The sequence below is a fragment of the Ambystoma mexicanum genome, chromosome 7q (genome assembly GCF_040938575.1).
Source record: "Ambystoma mexicanum isolate Mex_15411 chromosome 7q, UKY_AmexF1_1, whole genome shotgun sequence".
NCBI lineage: Eukaryota > Metazoa > Chordata > Amphibia > Caudata > Ambystomatidae > Ambystoma > Ambystoma mexicanum.
In genome coordinates this window covers 152,739,799-152,756,414 of record NC_090941.1, presented here as the reverse complement: position 1 = coordinate 152,756,414, position 16,616 = coordinate 152,739,799, and the positions used below count along the sequence as shown (strand labels likewise).

The 16,616-nt window shown below is 45.6% G+C and overlaps 1 protein-coding gene and 1 long non-coding RNA gene across 13 annotated transcripts in view; one reads left to right on the top strand and one right to left on the bottom strand.

The window, feature by feature from the left end:
- The window catches only part of MBNL2 (muscleblind like splicing regulator 2), a 914,045-nt gene extending 902,703 nt beyond the window's left edge, over nucleotides 1-11,342 (bottom strand). For 5 of the 12 annotated variants that reach the window (XM_069640644.1, XM_069640642.1, XM_069640647.1 and 2 more), the window contains exon 1: nucleotides 11,186-11,340. The gene's annotated coding sequence lies outside the window, so the exon portion shown is untranslated. Of the gene's footprint in view, nucleotides 1-11,185 lie in introns of all 12 variants that reach the window. The other 7 variants (XM_069640638.1, XM_069640641.1, XM_069640637.1 and 4 more) reach the window with 3 other exon arrangements.
- A 242-nt stretch (nucleotides 11,343-11,584) lies between these two features.
- The window catches only part of LOC138528766 (uncharacterized), a 67,010-nt gene continuing 61,978 nt past the window's right edge, over nucleotides 11,585-16,616 (top strand). Inside the window, exon 1 of the long non-coding RNA XR_011284236.1 lies at nucleotides 11,585-11,668. This is a non-coding gene — a long non-coding RNA (uncharacterized lncRNA). The remainder of the gene's footprint in view (nucleotides 11,669-16,616) is intronic.

Sequence of the window (16,616 nt, the reverse complement as noted above, 5' to 3'; positions counted from 1 at the left end):
CAGAGGTACTCGCGCCAACAGAGAACCAGGGAAAGGTCTTCGACAAGAGTCGCCTTTCAGAGCTCTGCACAGCTGCTGCATGGCCAGTCACACAACGTGTATTGTTATACATCCTTACCGTGTGTGTACACACACAATAGTATACTTCATAAGACAACAGTGACGAGAAAATCCCAGTGTTCGCACTGACACGACACCAAATAATTGTGGAAAAAAACAGGGCATGGGAGCACAGTGGGTCCATACATACATACGTTATTAAATCTGCAATAACGCTGCAGAAATTATAAATTAGCCGGCAATATGTTAGAAACGCTTGGCGACTTAAGTGTTAGGATAGCGAGCAGGGTCTGTAAATTAGTAACCTTTTTGTATACATACTTCGACATTAACGAACATCAACCCCGCGAGGCACAGCAACAGTCATTTCGACCTGCATCTATGCAGTACCGTGCACCACTTGCCACAAATACGTTGGAAAATTGAAAATGCAGTTCATGCTTGTGACGTCAATCGAATCAAATACACCAGAACATTTGTAAATTTAGCATTGTGAATAATGGAAGACTGAGCTTGAGCTCACCACAAAGGCCTAACCGCTTGGCCTTGCGGAGCTCCCTGCAGGATTCAACAGTTCTCCAAAATTTGCAGGAGACCACTGGTGCACCTATGCCAACAACGCAGAATTCTACATGCATGTTAGAAGTGCAAAGGACCCGCCCACCACTATGACCAAAGAGCCTCAAGGAGTCAATGCAAGGCCCCCGAAATACGAACCCCTTGGAACTCTAGCAAAACACCTCTTGGACAAAACGGATGCCCTGCAAAAACATTCTTCTGGTTGGAAAAAAACAATAGAAATCGGTAAAGAAACATTGATCTGCCAGGCAGGAGGTAACCTTGCAGCCAGTGTGCACGAGTCAAAAAGGAGCGAGGCATGGTCAACAGTGCCAAGGGCGCAGAGAGAGCAAGGAGAATGAGGACAAATGGGAGGTGGCTGTGAACAGTAGCTGTAAGGCTTCCACAGGAAACTATTGGTCTATAGTGATCGCATCGAATGCCTTAGCATCTAAAAAAGGGCAATGAAAAAAAAAAAAGCATTGAATGCATTCTTTTTTCTATTTTTTTAATGGCGTCCCCCCCAACCCATTTTGAAACCATTCAAAATAATGCCCTCCAGGCAGCCACTGGCATCTCAAAGAAGGAACACATCTCTGCAACAAGAAGACTAGTCCATTGGCTCCCCGTTATGAAGCGCATAACCTTCAAAACCCTTGCCATCACTCACAAGCAATGTTCCCTCTAAACTGTGCGCTTGCCCAACTTCCTTCTGGGTGCCGCTCAGAAGAATTTCAGCAGCGCACACAGACAATTCCCACCTATTTAAAAAGATTTGAAAATGCACAAGGCACATATTTGCTTTCTCTCAAAATGAAGCTAAATTACATGAACTCGTATTGATATTCTGGTCTAGCTTATTTACATTGCCCTTCTATGCAAGCTTGACCTTAAAACCCCCCACACCCTAAAAGCAGGATACATCCACAATAGGTTAAAAACTAATATGAACAAGTTACTACATGAACAGAAGATATAATTAAGAGCTGTCTGCACACATTAACCAAATGATCTCCCCTCCCTACCCATGACTCCTATACTTGACTATCACACTTCTACCTTATGACTCGAACTTACGCCCCAGACCTCATTCAGATATATTACCAGACAACATTGACTCTACCCACCTTGGCTCTGCAAATGGTTACCAGACTTGTACTTACATCCACTTGTTTTAAGTTTCTAATATGAATGATGTTTAAGCACAAGAATTTGTGTTACTCATAGGCCTTAGAAAAAACATCACCCAAACTATGTAGCCCAACTGTCAGCTCAAATATCAGATCCTGAGTGCAAGTAAGTAGGCTACTCGAATGTGTAATCTCATCCGATGATTCCTATTCTTTGTACATATGTCACACAGGCACTTTGAAGCGGCCCCCCTTGCAAGTTTATGCATTCTAGAAAATAAAATGTGAATTTGCCCTCTAAGGATTTTGAGTAGGCAGATGTCATGTCTACTTTATAAGCGGAGAGCTTGCAATATCATTTACCTGGCCTGCAAGGGATAATGGGCATGGACTATGTCTGCCATTATTTGTATAGTATTAGGGCAACGGATATTCAGATTTCTAGGATGCTTTTCACACAATCTGCCACCTTTCCAAGTTTTCTAAGTTCCATGGGACATAGACCTATACAAATTATATGTTAACTCGCTGCTATACAAAAAAAGTTTCACTGAGCATATTTATAATCCTACCCAACAATTTAAATGTGTGGTATGTTGCAAACAATCTTGTATACGCTTCATAGTAATTGGGCACTTACACATTCATGGCATTTTCTTAAACTGCACATTTTACTACTACAATCCCTCACTTTTCACAGAGCCCTCTTAACTGGTAATGGAGGCTAGCAAAGGAGCCGGGGTCGGGTACAGATGGAAGGGCACAGGAGAACATTCCTTTGGGGTGAAAATTAATCAGCAACGTTCAAAAACCAAATCAGACGTTTTGGCAGTACAGGACAATGAAGGAAATCTGTTTGTTTTCTGAAGGATAGGATACTCTTGGAACAGTCTAGGAAACTGTGCCTTCGGTTTCTTTCTCTGCTCACCTGCTGAGGGCTTTTCAATATGATATTGTGTTTGTGTTTATTGCCTCTAGCATCCCCATGTATCTTGTCCAACTGATAACAGCGAATTTCATAAGAGGGGTCCCTAGTTACAGAAGAAAGCAGTAAATATGTTGTACCTATGAACATTGCTGCCATGCAAATATATGTGATTTTCTTCAACGGTGCTCCAGACGAAACCTCAGTAAGACTCCAGTGGAATTGTGTCTAGGCTGTGGTGAGAAAGGGTGGGCAAAACTGTAAGCTGTATTATGTTTCCTGTCATATCACTTCCTGTGGCAGTGTTACAAAGAGGGCTCTGATATGATTTTACTCCCTACTCCAAATCAAATGATTTTTCAGTTAGTAAGAAAGTAATTAGCTTTGCCAGTAGGGATACTTCATGTTTATTAAAATGTTATTTCCCCTTAAAATTCCTCGAGATTGTGCAGTAGTATTATTTGTGTTTCTACCAATGCCACTGCTCTGCAGGACACTGATTCAAAAAAATATCAGTGGTACTTTATGGGTGGGAACTTGTGGGTAGAAGCATGGGGGTAGGTTTCTATATGTTCATGTTTTCCCGTTTTTGTTGGGCACATTTTCCTGTTCAGTAACAATGGATCGTGTATATGCCTCTTAACTGTAAGGCTGTTTTGAGCAAATGTCACAACTCACAGGACCACATAATGTGGATAGCAAGCAGAGGCCCATGAATTCTGATCATATTCTGTGGTGCAGTTATTCAAATGCAATTATCGTCCTTACACACATTTTGAGGCATGTACTCCAGGACCTTGAATTACTTCATTAAAGTGGCACATAAATGCCTTTTTACATGTTTTCTGACACATTACTTTTAGTTGCCATTATTTTATTTGCAAAAATGTTAGTGTCAGAATTTTTTGACAGCCATGTCAATGATAAGTGATATTTCTTTTTTGTAATAAACATAAGTATTTTTTACAAATGGTTTTACACACTTTCTGAATTGTCTCTAAGCAGTGTCGACAAATGAATTGCCACAACTACACCTATTGTTCATCCTGACCATACTAAGTTTTTTTGTGCATGCACATTTGGTTTCTCTGCACACGAGTAATTTTGGTAGGGAACTATGGCATATCTTAAAGTTTTGGACTGGTTCATGAGCACTCCTTATAACCACATACAATATATATATATTTTTTTAAGCCTATATGTTGGGAAAAAGTGTTAGATGTACCTTTTACACTGACTCGTAAAAAATTACAGTGGTTGGGAAGGAGACATTCTGTTCCAGCCTCTTTGGAGATGGTAGTTCACCAACGACGCATGCTCACTAAGTAGCTTACATTGTAATTTAGTTGCGCAAATGGAAAATAAGGCGTGCACAAAAGCTAAGCATTTCTACGCTAAGGGAACAATAATTAGAGGGAACATTGCTCACAAGTGTCTCAACAACACAGTTTCGAGGAATCTCTCCCAGAGATTGGTTAAATCCCACTCAGACCACACGAGCAGGAGGCGCCAGCTTCCCATTCATCGCCGCTTCACAATGGAACTCCCTACCAACCCACCTAAGAAAAATTGACTCACAGACTGCTTTCCGGAAATCCATTAAAACATGGCTATTTGTATAACCTGGCCCCCGGACAACCTTGCTTGTTCCCCTCTTCCTTTTTTTATATACCAACACATATGTAACGTTAAATCTGCTTCTGTTTGGTAGAACTAGGTGTAACCATGCTTCTTGTAACCCAGGAGCATGCCCATTCTCTCTTGTTGCTTGCAACAGCGCCTCGATGCCCGTGGGCTTTAGCATGCTTTACAAATACAAAAAATAAAATAAATAAATGGAGACAAGGGTTGACTGCTTCTTGGCGGATTTTCTTCTGCCGAGCCGTAATTGCAGAGGTCAGGGCTTTTTTAATCCCGGTAGGTAGCAATGAAGTTAACACCTCACAAAACAGGTTTTGGAATAGTGGGGGATAAAAGGGAGGTTAGTCCATAGCTGGCTGGGTTGTTGGGATCAGCAGTCGGTTTCTTGAAGATGGGTAGGATAATCGCTACCTTGAATCAGGCAGAAGATAGCAGACGGGGACAAGCTTAGTAGAAGAGATGTGTATGAGCAGGTTAGGGGTGCTGGCTTTGTGACTGTGGTGTAAAAGGCACATGGGGAGGAAAGGGGAGATGGCAGACTGGGAAATGAGTAGCACTTTAGCAAGGGAAATCTGATAGAGAAGTGGTGTGGAGAGAAAGTAGAGCACGCCGTGCAGCTCCCATTTTGGAGTAGTAGAAGGCATGGCAGAAGGAAAAAGAGCAAAATCATGAGGAGGGCTGTAATAATAGATCTACATGTAGGGTGTAATGAATGATTTCTTTTAGGATAAACATGAACTGGCACAGCTGGTTTTTAACCAGATGTGCATGTGGTGATTTAGGACAGCCCCCGCCAGCCCTACAGATAAGGGAGGTATCGGCCACTTTTACTCCCTAAAAATTGGCAAATACTCCCAAAGCATTAAACACAAGGAGTCAAAATTCTCCCCAAAAAAAATAAAAATAAATAATTTTAAAAAAAGGAAGGAAAAGACATGTAGAATCTTGCACCCCTCGTTTCACTCTCACAGCTCCATGGGTATGTTTGGGCCAGTAGTAGACATAGTACCACAGAAGGAAAATACTATTTTAACTGCCCGATTTAAAGAAGTAAACATGTATCTTTTAATGTGCATGAATAACTAGGTTACAAAAATTAAATAACACATTTCTGTTTTACAATTTAAACATATTTTTACTTGCTTATAAAATACTCTCATTGTGAGAGTTTTTACATCCTAAAAAATAATTGTACTAAACTTAAAAATAGGGAGTAAAATACTCCCACTTCCATATCTTATCTGGAGCACTGGTCTCCGCTGTTGGGTGGCTAGAAACATCCATGGTTGGGTCGTGAGTAAGCAGTGCTGCAAGAGGAATTTAAGTGTTCTAAATCGAAAAGCAGGAAGGCATATGCATATGGGTTGGTGAAGAGGTTTGAAGGGACAGCCTGACTCGATCAAGTTAGAGAGCAACGGGGCCACGTTTGAAAATGCAGTTAGTAAGAGGAAGAAATGGGGGTGGATAAGGAACAATGTAGGAGGGTGAGTGATCGATTTAGTCAAGGGGAAGAGGAAAATAATGTTAGGTGGTTTGACATGAATATGATTCACATGGTTGTGGAGGGTGACCAGAGGCTGTTTAGAGAGGATGCAGTACAGTTTAAGTCTGTGAAAAGTAGTCATGTCCATGGTGAAGTTCCCCCATAAGAACGTTTAGGACTTTTATTTAGGTATTCAAGTAGGAGACACAGATTATGGAAGAGGTTGCTGGGTCATGGGGTTGTAGGTGAGGAGGAAAGCAAGAGCAGTTGCACATTATTTTGAATATTGTTATGTTCACACAAGGATATAAGAAAGTCAAGGGGGAACACCTTGGCCTGCTTTGCTAACCATGCATGAAGTCAAACCAGACTCCTTTCTTTGATCAGCGAGCGGAAGGGAAGCATGTAGAAAACTCGGTGTGCAAGGCTAGAAGCATGGTGTGTTAAATGAATAACCCATGTTTCTGTAACAGCAATCCCAAAAAGACGGCGATGGGGAGGTGCAAACAGTAAGGGAGGACATAGTTGCAGAGGTATGGCATTCCAGTGTTTTGAAGCAAGGCCGAGGGTGGGCTGAAGAGAAAGGGAGGAAAAGTTGCTCCTATAAAAAGGAGACAAGAGGGTGGAATAGCTATGTCTCAGTGCAGGCCTCTCAACAGCTTAAAAATCCCACTTGACCTGCAGGGAAAGTTCCTTTGTTTACATAGTCGACATTCACTTGCCCCATGGTGACTGGAGACAAAATATTTAACAGTGTTTTCTGTAAAACGCTGCATGTCACCTTAAGCACACTTTATATTTGTTATGTTATGTTATTTTGCATTTATATAGCGCCTTATATACCATTGGTAAGGTCTGAAGGCGCTGGTAGGTTGAACGCCCTTGGGAACCTAAGTTCAGATCAGTAGAGAGAGTCAAAAGGTGCATGTGAGCACCGGCTATGTGTGCAGCTGGTGCGGTATTCGTGTAATAACTGCTTCTTAGCGGTAGGTGTGGTGGTTGAGAGATCAGGAGTATGTGTTAGTTCTGGCAGGATTTATCCAGACCGAGTGTGGCTGCGTTATGCCTGAGGAGAACGCCTGGCTGGGGGGTGTGTAACCAGCAGTGTTTTACTTAGAGTGCTGTGGAGTATGCGGCGAACGTTAGTACGAGAACAGTTATACCGAATGGTGTCATAGTATCTCTGTGTTCTAGAGGTGAGAGTAAGCGTGGTGGTGTGATGTGTTATACTCTCTTTCAAAACGTTCTCTGCATTCCAAACCATACTATATACGTCACACAGTTATATGCGCTCCAGTCCGTTCCATGCACTCCTATCCACTACATGCATCCCAATCTGCTCCACACACTCCGGTTCGCTCGACGCACTCATGCGCTCCAGTCTGCCCCACGCATGCACTCTTGTCTGCCCCACGCGCTCCATTTCACTCGTTCTGTCCACTCTACGCATTCAGTATCTCTGCGCAACTCGTCCGCTCTAGTAACAGGTCAGTTCCACTCTGGGCACTTGTTCGCTCTAGGCACTCGTTCGCTCCAGGCACTCGTCCTCTTTATGCCCTCACACGCACTATGTATTCACCTGTTTTGCTCACTCATCGGCTCTACACACCCACCCCATCAATGCACTCTTCCCCTCTACGCACTCAGCCCCTCTACGCACTCAGCCCTTTCTACCGTTGCTGTAGAATTGCTTGCATCTTCTACTTCTCACAAGTCTAACAGCTTGTGGCCCTACATTGATTCATCTTTTTCTTCAAAAGACTGCTGAAACATTGTGCAAAGACTTTTCTACTTATGCTTCAGCCCATCGAGACTATTGCCTATTGACTGTGGCTTAGCACGTTTTAACTGAATGACTTATTGAGGGATCTGAAAGTATTTGCCTGCTTAAGAAATATTTGTGGTAACTTGTTTGCTCTAATAATCTTTTTCCTTTTTACTTGCTCTTAACTAATCCTGAATGCCAACATTAATACATTAATGTCAACAGCACCATAGCAATTGAAGTCACCTGTGGCTGTAGGTCTCTGCTGTATGCCATCCCAAATGGGGTTTAGTGAAATCCTGCCACCCAAAGGCCAGTCATGCACAGTCAAAGGTTTATTTGCCATTTACTGCTAAATAAGTAAAGTTTGCATGCAGTAATTATCAATTAAAAGTTTCAAACATCCCCATACTCGCCAGCAAAGTCGAGTATCATGCAAATGGTACTTGGCCTTCAAATAATCTTCTCACTAATACAAGTGGGCTATTATATTTGGCGAAACCTGCAGTGCTCTTTTGGAGTGGTGGGAGAAATGATGGGGCAAGCCAAGGGAGAGGGCGGGAGCAGTTTGTATACCATGCAGGGAGTGCACAGATTCCCCAGGTGAATGGTAGAAGAAAGAGTATGATGAGAATGGTTATATGTAGGAGCATGACGAGGTCAAGTGGGTACCGGAATCAGGTATTGGACAAGTAGAAACCTATGGTAATGCTTAAGAGTAGCAGTGATAAGGTGGGTAGAAATCAGTTACAGGAAATATGATAAGTAGCTTTCCAAGCACTGGTGAAATGCATGCATCAAATAATATTACAAGTAATGCCATAAGCAATCATGTAGAGGTAATAACATGGGTATCAATCAATATTACAGGTCAAGATCAAGAAGTGATCAAAGCACAGGAAAAAGCTAGCTCGCAATCAAGATTAAAGGAATAAGGTATGTAGTTAACAAAATAGTTCATGATGGGTACACTTGTGGACCAATAGGATTGCAGCAGTCTTAAAGGCAGAAGACCAAGGAAGAGAAGGGGGGCACATGCCCAACTGCCCTGTGCTTGGCAGCTCGATATTGTGCCACATGGAATCCCTTTAAAGCCTGTGCTACGCTGCTAGAAATTACACCCTCATTCTGGTTTCAGATATGTGGGGAAGCCAAAGGTGGAAAGGCTTGGTGTGTATCTGTTAACTCGCCTTAGTGCACGGGAGCATGCATGCCCGGACCCTGCATACTTGACCATGTAGAACAACGGTTCACAAAAGAACAGTTATGAATGTGCAGTGTCATCCAGAATGCTGAGGGCATACCGAGGATCGAGTCTGGGATGGGGTGCTGATGTCAGCAAGCATGAGTTGGCTGGGCTCACAAGATCTTTTTTTCAGTTGCTCTCGCACCATGTTCCAGGAGTTGTGCAATGTGGATTCAATGCATGAATATGCGGACCCTCTGTATGTGCTCTTTATAGTTCTTCCTCCATAAAACCACTACACGCCTCTAGCAAATCCCCCGTGGAAAGCCAGGCCCATATATGTGGTAGCCATCAGGATATTTCTGATGGATGCTCATATTTGCGAGGAACGGGGGTGCCAGTAGCTCAAAAAACTAAAGCAGACATAAAGAGGAAAGAGCATAGCAACAGTTACCAAAAGAAAAACTAAAGCAGATAGTTCATTGCAACCAGCATCAATGCTTGAACATCTTTTCACTTCAATGGATACCCTTCATGGGAAAGGGAAACAATAGCGTGCCCTATATGCATGGTTCCTTCAACCAACGGGACCTGGGTGGGGCGATGCCGACAAACCCCCCTCCCCCGCCACCAGCTAAACGTTGCTCCTCCAAACAAACACAGCTTTAATTCTGGGACCACTGCATTGCATCGCACAAAGCCATAGCAGCAGAAACCTGATTTGACCTTTCTGGGCCCAAAAAATAAATATTTAAACAAACAAAAAATGCCTATCTCCTGGTGTCAGATTTCAATACAGTCAAAAGGGAGTTCGAGATGGGACGAGGACTCACCCAATGAATGAGAAATGCTTTGGAAGACAAAAAAATGCTGTTGGGATTGTGTTCTACTTCCATTGTGAGAGGGCAAGACAACACTTGAAATACGAGATGGGTGTGAGCATAGAAGGCGTCTATCGCCAAGACTCAAAAGTGGGGAAGATAGGGTGTGGCCCCAGGGCTAAGACCCACCCTCTTGCCATAACCTGCCATTCTAGCAGGCTACAGAACAAAGGGACCCGTGGCCTGGGCGTATAGAGCACGAGTTCGCTGCGTCTTGTTTTTTTTTTGGTTGCAACACCGCGCTCCACACTTTTGAACACGCCCGGTGCCTTTCACGGAGTATCAACAGGTCTGGTAAAAGGATATTTGCCTCAAAGTCACTGTGCAATTTCGCCACCCGTGCATTCCCTGTCCAAATAATCTTGCTGCTTAAGGGGACAAGAAGCGCAACTGCTTAAAACTACCTGGGTGACTGCCAACGTATTTATTGGCCTTCATCCGGCTCTGGGTATCACATCTGTCCATCACAAATTCTAATAAAAACGCGTAGTTTTGGCCCTGGCCAAGGCAACGTGTGTGGACCTTTGGAACTCGGAGAAGGATTCAGACTAGTTGACAACCCACCCTCCCCCACAATACAAGCCACGTGTGGAGTTCACACGAGTAGTACACCTTATCACCGCCCGGAGTGACAGCGAGAGCTCAGTTACGGTGCAGCGAAGGGGTGGGTCGGTGTGTAAAGCCAGAGGCCGGGCCCCTCCTACCAAAAAGTGCACAAGGCTGAAAAGCACGACGCGGACAAAAAAAAACGCACAACCGGAAGGAGGGGGAGGAAATATGGCATTGCAATCACGCCTCTGCAATGTGACTGGGCTGAAAGTGCACATGGAAATGGGTCTCAGCAACATGTTTTTTTTTTTTAAAAAGGGGGGAAGGGAATAAAAGAATAACTGCCACTCTGGCTTATGTACAAAATAAAAGTACACCTACCTACTGCACAGATTACAGGAGACTGCAGCTCAACTGTGCGCCGTAAAAAAAAACAAAAATAAAAAAAGGATGACTCACAGTGTCTGGTGGCGCTCAGACTTGCCAACTAAAATATGGCGTAAGCTGCATGCAGCCTGCCTTCCCAAGTTCTCAGAGAAAAGCATAGTACCTTTGCCAATTTGCTGGCGCCTTATAAAAATACACATACAGGTAGGCACTTTTACTTCGTTTGTTTTTTACAGACACGTAGATGTGTGGAAGGGGGGCGCGAGCACCTAATCCAAGTCAGGGCTACAAGGTGTGACAGGTTTGCACAGGGGAGCTCCTGCAGCAACCACCCACCTCGTCCAGACCGTGCGCCCGCTGCAGCTAACGCAAAAAAAAAAAAACACACACAGCAGTGCAATCAACCTGGCAGATCTCCGAGGCAGCCTGTGTATTTCTTTATTTTTAGAAGGCCGATCGAACCTCTATGGGAGTGCAGCGTGGGATGTGCCAGCTCAGAGGCCACTGAGGCGGCTGCAAAGAGGCACGCGGCGCCACACCTCTGCACAGCGGGAAGCAGGGGCAAAAAGCGGGAGGGAGGGAGGGAGGGGGGGCAATAAAGCCATTAACGGAAGCCTTACCTCTCTGCCGATCTGCAAGGGAGCGCGCGGCAGGGGAGCCACCTAGCCAGTGCCTGCTGCAGCGGGGGGGAAGGGAGGTGCAGCTGCCGCTGTGTCAGTGACCCAGACGCGGGAGGAGGCGGAGGGGCTGCGGGTTGAAGGCAGGGCTGGGCTGGGTTCTCCTGGAAGGAAAGGAGGTCGACCGCCTGTTGAAAGAAGGCCCGAAACTGGCTGCGGAAATTAAAAGGAAGCGGCTGGACTAAACACTTGAAAGCGAAGAGAAAAAAACACTTTTAAAAAACGAAAATGTTCTCGCTGACAGAATGCGATTTATTGGTCATTTCGAAGTTATTTTCTTCTTGGGCGTAGTCATTACGATCTGCACACATACTGTCCTCTTCTAGTCAACTCTTTACTTGTTATGATTTTTACCACCCACCGCTGCCATTTTAATGGTCTCCAGGCTCTGATGGATCTGAAAACGAAAGTGGTTGGGATAATTTGGTGAGTGGCATTGAGAGGGAAAAGTGGAAGAGAGCATTGGTGTATTGTTAGTTTCAGTTCAGGAAAAACGGCCACTGTGTGCTGGTTTGTTTTTAGTTTGTCGATGCTGTGTGGTGTTTGGTGCATGAGTGTGGGGTGATTTGTGTGTGATTGGTTTTGTTTCTCTTGTGACTTAATCCCCTCCTGGGCTCGTGCAAGATGACATGTGGGAGACCTGTTATTCAATGAATAAAAGGTGCGCACGACTGCCCGTGCCCCAGTCAAACTACCACCTTGGACTCCTGCCTGCTGCATTTTCCTGCAGCGCGAGCCAGCGCTCTGTAACTAGGCAGAGGCCCTGCCAGCAGAGCCTTCCTGCATATTGCTGGTCCCCCAGCAATATAACAACTGGCAACGAGGGTACTGTACAAACCCGGCGTGCTCCCGAGCAGGGCATGCCACCATGGGCACTCGCCTTGCGGTGTGCTCTTGTTGGTCAGGCCGTGCCTGCCAACCCGTCGATCATCTGGCGAGGTTCCGCTGGGAGCGGGCTCAAGTTGTCGAAGTCCCCAGGGCATGCAGCGGTGAGAAAATAACAAAATAAAAAAATAACAATTCAGACGACCGTCGGCATCCCCGTCGAGCCCAGTCTGCAGCGGGCTCACGCTGCCGTAGACCCCGGAGCGTGCAACATTCAGCAAGGAAAAGGGAGATCGGATCCAAGCTGACAACCGCCGCCGTGCCCTCGAGGTCCCACAGCAGATGGACTCACGCTTGTGGAGTCCCCAGGGCATGCAACTACGCTGGCTGAGAAAGAAAAACTGGGATCACGCTCCCGTATGGGGGAGAGAGGCGCAGCGACCACCGCTGCCGTTTCACTGCCTCATACTCTTGCCATGGGGAGAGAGTCACGACACAGACCGCGCTGCATTTAAGATACACTGCTCCTGCATGGGGGAGAGAGGTGCGGCAATGACCGCCATCATACTGACGGGCACCAAACTCCTGCCTAGGGGAGACCATGAGGTGCGTGGTATAACCCGCCAGCACACGAGATTACCACAACAGCTAGCCCATTCCTGACAGCCGTTGGCCAAACCAACGAGGACCTGCCCAGAAGCAGGCCAGTGCTGCCAGAGAGCCCAGAGCATTCTCTTCCATCGGCTGGCCGATCCTTAGGGGCCCTGCCAAGCAGCATGTGTCAGGAGCGGGTATGCCCCTTATGATTTCAGCACTGTTCTCCCTGTGGATAGTCCCGCTGGAGGGCCTCATTGCCTCCCTCTGGGTGCTGCCACCAGCCAGATCCAACATCTTTCCGGAGGTGGGTGGGCATGGACTACCGCCATGGACTGACTGGTACCAAAGAGCAGATGTGGCCCCCGTTAATACGGGTGCGGCTTTGCCTGCATGTGGTTCATGGACATGTTGCTCAAGGACTAAATAAAAGTGTTGCCCCTTTAATGTGTGTCCCCCGATGCCTCTTGGACAGTGATGTGTCTTGGTGCTGTGATCTGGCCTGTCGAGTGGGCTTCAAATGGACTTGGTAAAAGTTGAAAAGGTCAGTATCTGCACCAACCTTTGTCTCCCAGTGGACAGTGATGGACCTTGGTGCTGTGCACCCGGCCATCTAGTGGGCTTGAATTGGCCGCAGCCAAAGCGAATGCTGTTGTCTGCAACCATGCAGATATGTAATGTATTATGTGTTGCCTTGTGTTTGTTGTTAATTAATTTTTTACCCTTGGCATGGGATGTTTTGACTTAAGCCCATACATGCCAACATTCCGACGCACCTGGCAGGGAAATTTCGTCAGAGAAGTCGGGAGACCTGCACTTTCCCATAGGAATGTGTAGTGTATGGAGGAGGCAGAGACAAGAGTAGGTGGGTCTCGCCTAGTTATTTTGTAAGTTGTACTACCTTAAATGAGCCTCGGCTGCTCCCATGTCCCTCGCTTCGTCCGCTCCAACCTTTGACCGTCCCGTTCCAATATGGAATCCTTCTCCGTTCTCATAACATCCGCGTGGCCACTTGGAACACTCACATGGCCACCTGGACGCAAGCCAAACTGCACATCCTCATCTCTTCGGAAACCTTCACCATCCATTTAAGGGAGCTTCAGGGTTTTCTTCTACACATATTCTCTGAAGTACTTAGGCTTCGGATAGCACCTCCCAGACCTCGAACTGAAATGTTTCGTAGCTCTCCAACTAGGCAAGGAAAAATCTCTCAAACTGGCATCCTGATCTCTCACGCCAGTCTCACTCTCCTCCCATTCTCATCAAAGACACCCTTTCCATATTCCACACTCTGCCATCTTCCAACCTAATCTCATGCTTCAAAAGTCCTCTCACCTTGTTTGCCTTTGACCACCTACAACATCCCATCCCTGAGAGCACGGGGTGGGGGTAGTTTTACCCCTAACACATTACTCACACTGGGAATAATGTTGCTCCTCCCCACACCAACACCATCACATGCCCACTTGTTCCTCAGTTGGCCGCTCCTGATATTTTCCACCACACTCAATTTGTACTCCGATACAGGAGCTCTACCCATCCAGTCAGGTACTAGTTTGGTGTTAGCCTTCCTGCCCCTACCAAGCTCAAATGAGGAAATGCAAATGGTGAAATGAGGGGTGAATCTGTGAGCCACAACAGCGTCTTTTACAGCTCCCTTCCAATCTTTACCATTGGCCCAGGCCCATCTGATTGCTTCCTTCAACATCCTGTTAAAACCTTCTACCATCCTGTTAGTTTGGTGTTGACATATGGCACTGTTTCTGTGTTCAATTGAATGTTTGAGACAATATTCCTCTATCTCCCTTGACCTGATTTTCCGACCCATTGTCAGACACTATGACCCTCATGGCCACAAGTCTCTTCAAAAAACTCAATCACACTTTTAGTGGTCACATCAGGTTTGATCAAAACTTCAACCCATCTGGTAAGTAGATCTATCACCACCAGACAAAAAGACTGTACTCCATCACTCCAAACAGGACCCAGAACATCCACCCCCAACTTGTCCCGAGGTCAATCTGGGACATCTGTGATCACCATGGGATGTCTGGAACCCACACACACTTTGGCACTATTATTGCAAATGATACAGTTTCTCACAATCCTCTCAATTTCTAGATCACACGCTGGCCACCAGTAGTCATTTCTTATTCTCTGATTGTTTTTACAATCCCTTGGTGAACTTCATGTTCAAGCTCTATGAGGCGTTCTCCCACTTCTTACGGTGGGATGATCTTCTCGCCATGCATTAACATTTCTCCCTGTTTGTTTGTTTTATTTATTTCTATATCGCACCTGACCTTGAGGTATCTGGCGCAATTAGGACACAGTAAATAGTGACAGACATAGGGTGAGTAGTCAGATTACAGTCACATAGGTAAAAGTACATATCGTAATAGTGCAATTGTGCGAGCATGGTAATACAGTTGAAACAGATGAGGGCATAAAGTAGAGAAGAAGTAGATACATTTGTAGTGAGATAGAGGTTTGAGTTCCTTATCTCACTTCTTGTTAATCAGCCAGCAGATGACATCTCCCCGGAAGTTGAAGAATAACTGGGTACTCTTGATGGCAGGTGGGAGGGTGTTCCACAATTGGGCCGCCAAGACGGGGAAGCTGCTCCCTCCTGATCTTTTTAGTTTGTATCTAGGGACCAGCAGGTAGGGCGTGTTGGCGGATCTGGTGGCATGCGTGGTGGGTCTGAAGGTGAGTGTTTCAGTAAGGTATGGGGGAGCTGTGTGGTTCAGAGATTTGAAGTTTAGACACAATATTTTTAACTCAATTTTCTCTTATGTATAGCCATTTGTGTTGTTTTCTAATTGCTGAGATGCGCTCTCTTCTTGGTATGTTTAAGGCAGCTCTAAGTGCATTATTCTGCAGTATTTGTAATTTGTTGGTCACAAATTTACTCGTGCCCAGGTGAAGTCCTTTACAATATTCCAGTTTGGACTGTATGAGTGCTCTGGCTAAAATGAGGCAGCTTTCTGTTGAGAGCAGTGGTCTTCATGCTCTTATTAGTTTGCCTGGGTAGGCGGTCACTGATGCAATCATGTTAACTTGCTTGTGTAAATTAGATATGCGTCCAAGTAAAAACCTAGTGTTTTTATTTCTTTGGCCACACAGATATTATTCCCATCTATAATGAAAGAGTCATAGATAGGGCTTATTTTGTTTAGGTTGGCTGGGGAGCTTAGCAACAGAAGTTCAGTTTTATCATCATTCAGGCACAGGCCATGGGTGGCCATCCATGCCTGAATGATTAGGTACGAATCGTTCACAAGCCGTACATCTGTGTCATAGATGCCTGTTAGAGGGCGGAGGATCTGGGTGTCAGCGTAGTTCATGTAAGTGACACCCAGACGGTCCAGTTCATCAAACAGGATTTGTGAAGATATTGTACAGGGTGGGGGACACACACGAGTCCTGTGGCACTCCACAAGTGATAGGTATGGGGTCAGCTGCTGCAGACAGCATGAAGACTTGCATGGTCCTGTTGTTGAGGAATGATTTGATCCAGGTGATTGCCGACTGTGAGAAGTGGGCTGCTGTGGCAAGGTGGTTGCAGAGAACTCTGTGGTCAACCAGGTCAAAAGCAGCCGATAGGTCAAGGAGGAGCAGGGTTGCAAGTCCTCCTTTGTCTTTGAGTTCCTCAATCTCACTTTTCAAGTCAATCGGGGCCGCCTTGGTCCCATGTTGAGGTCTAAAGCCAGATTGTCGAATCCCCAAGAGCTGATTCGTCTCTAGGTATTCTTGGATTTGCAGTTATGCAACCCTATCTAAGATCTTCAGCAGAATGGGACCATAGTAATTGGCCTGTAATTGGTGGGTATAGTGGGATCTAAGGTTTGTTTTTTAAGTGGAGGGAGTACCCAGGATTCCTTCAAGTTGCTAGGTACAATACCTGTTGAGAAGGAGACATTGATTCATTTGGTTAAGGAGGGGGCCAGGTCTC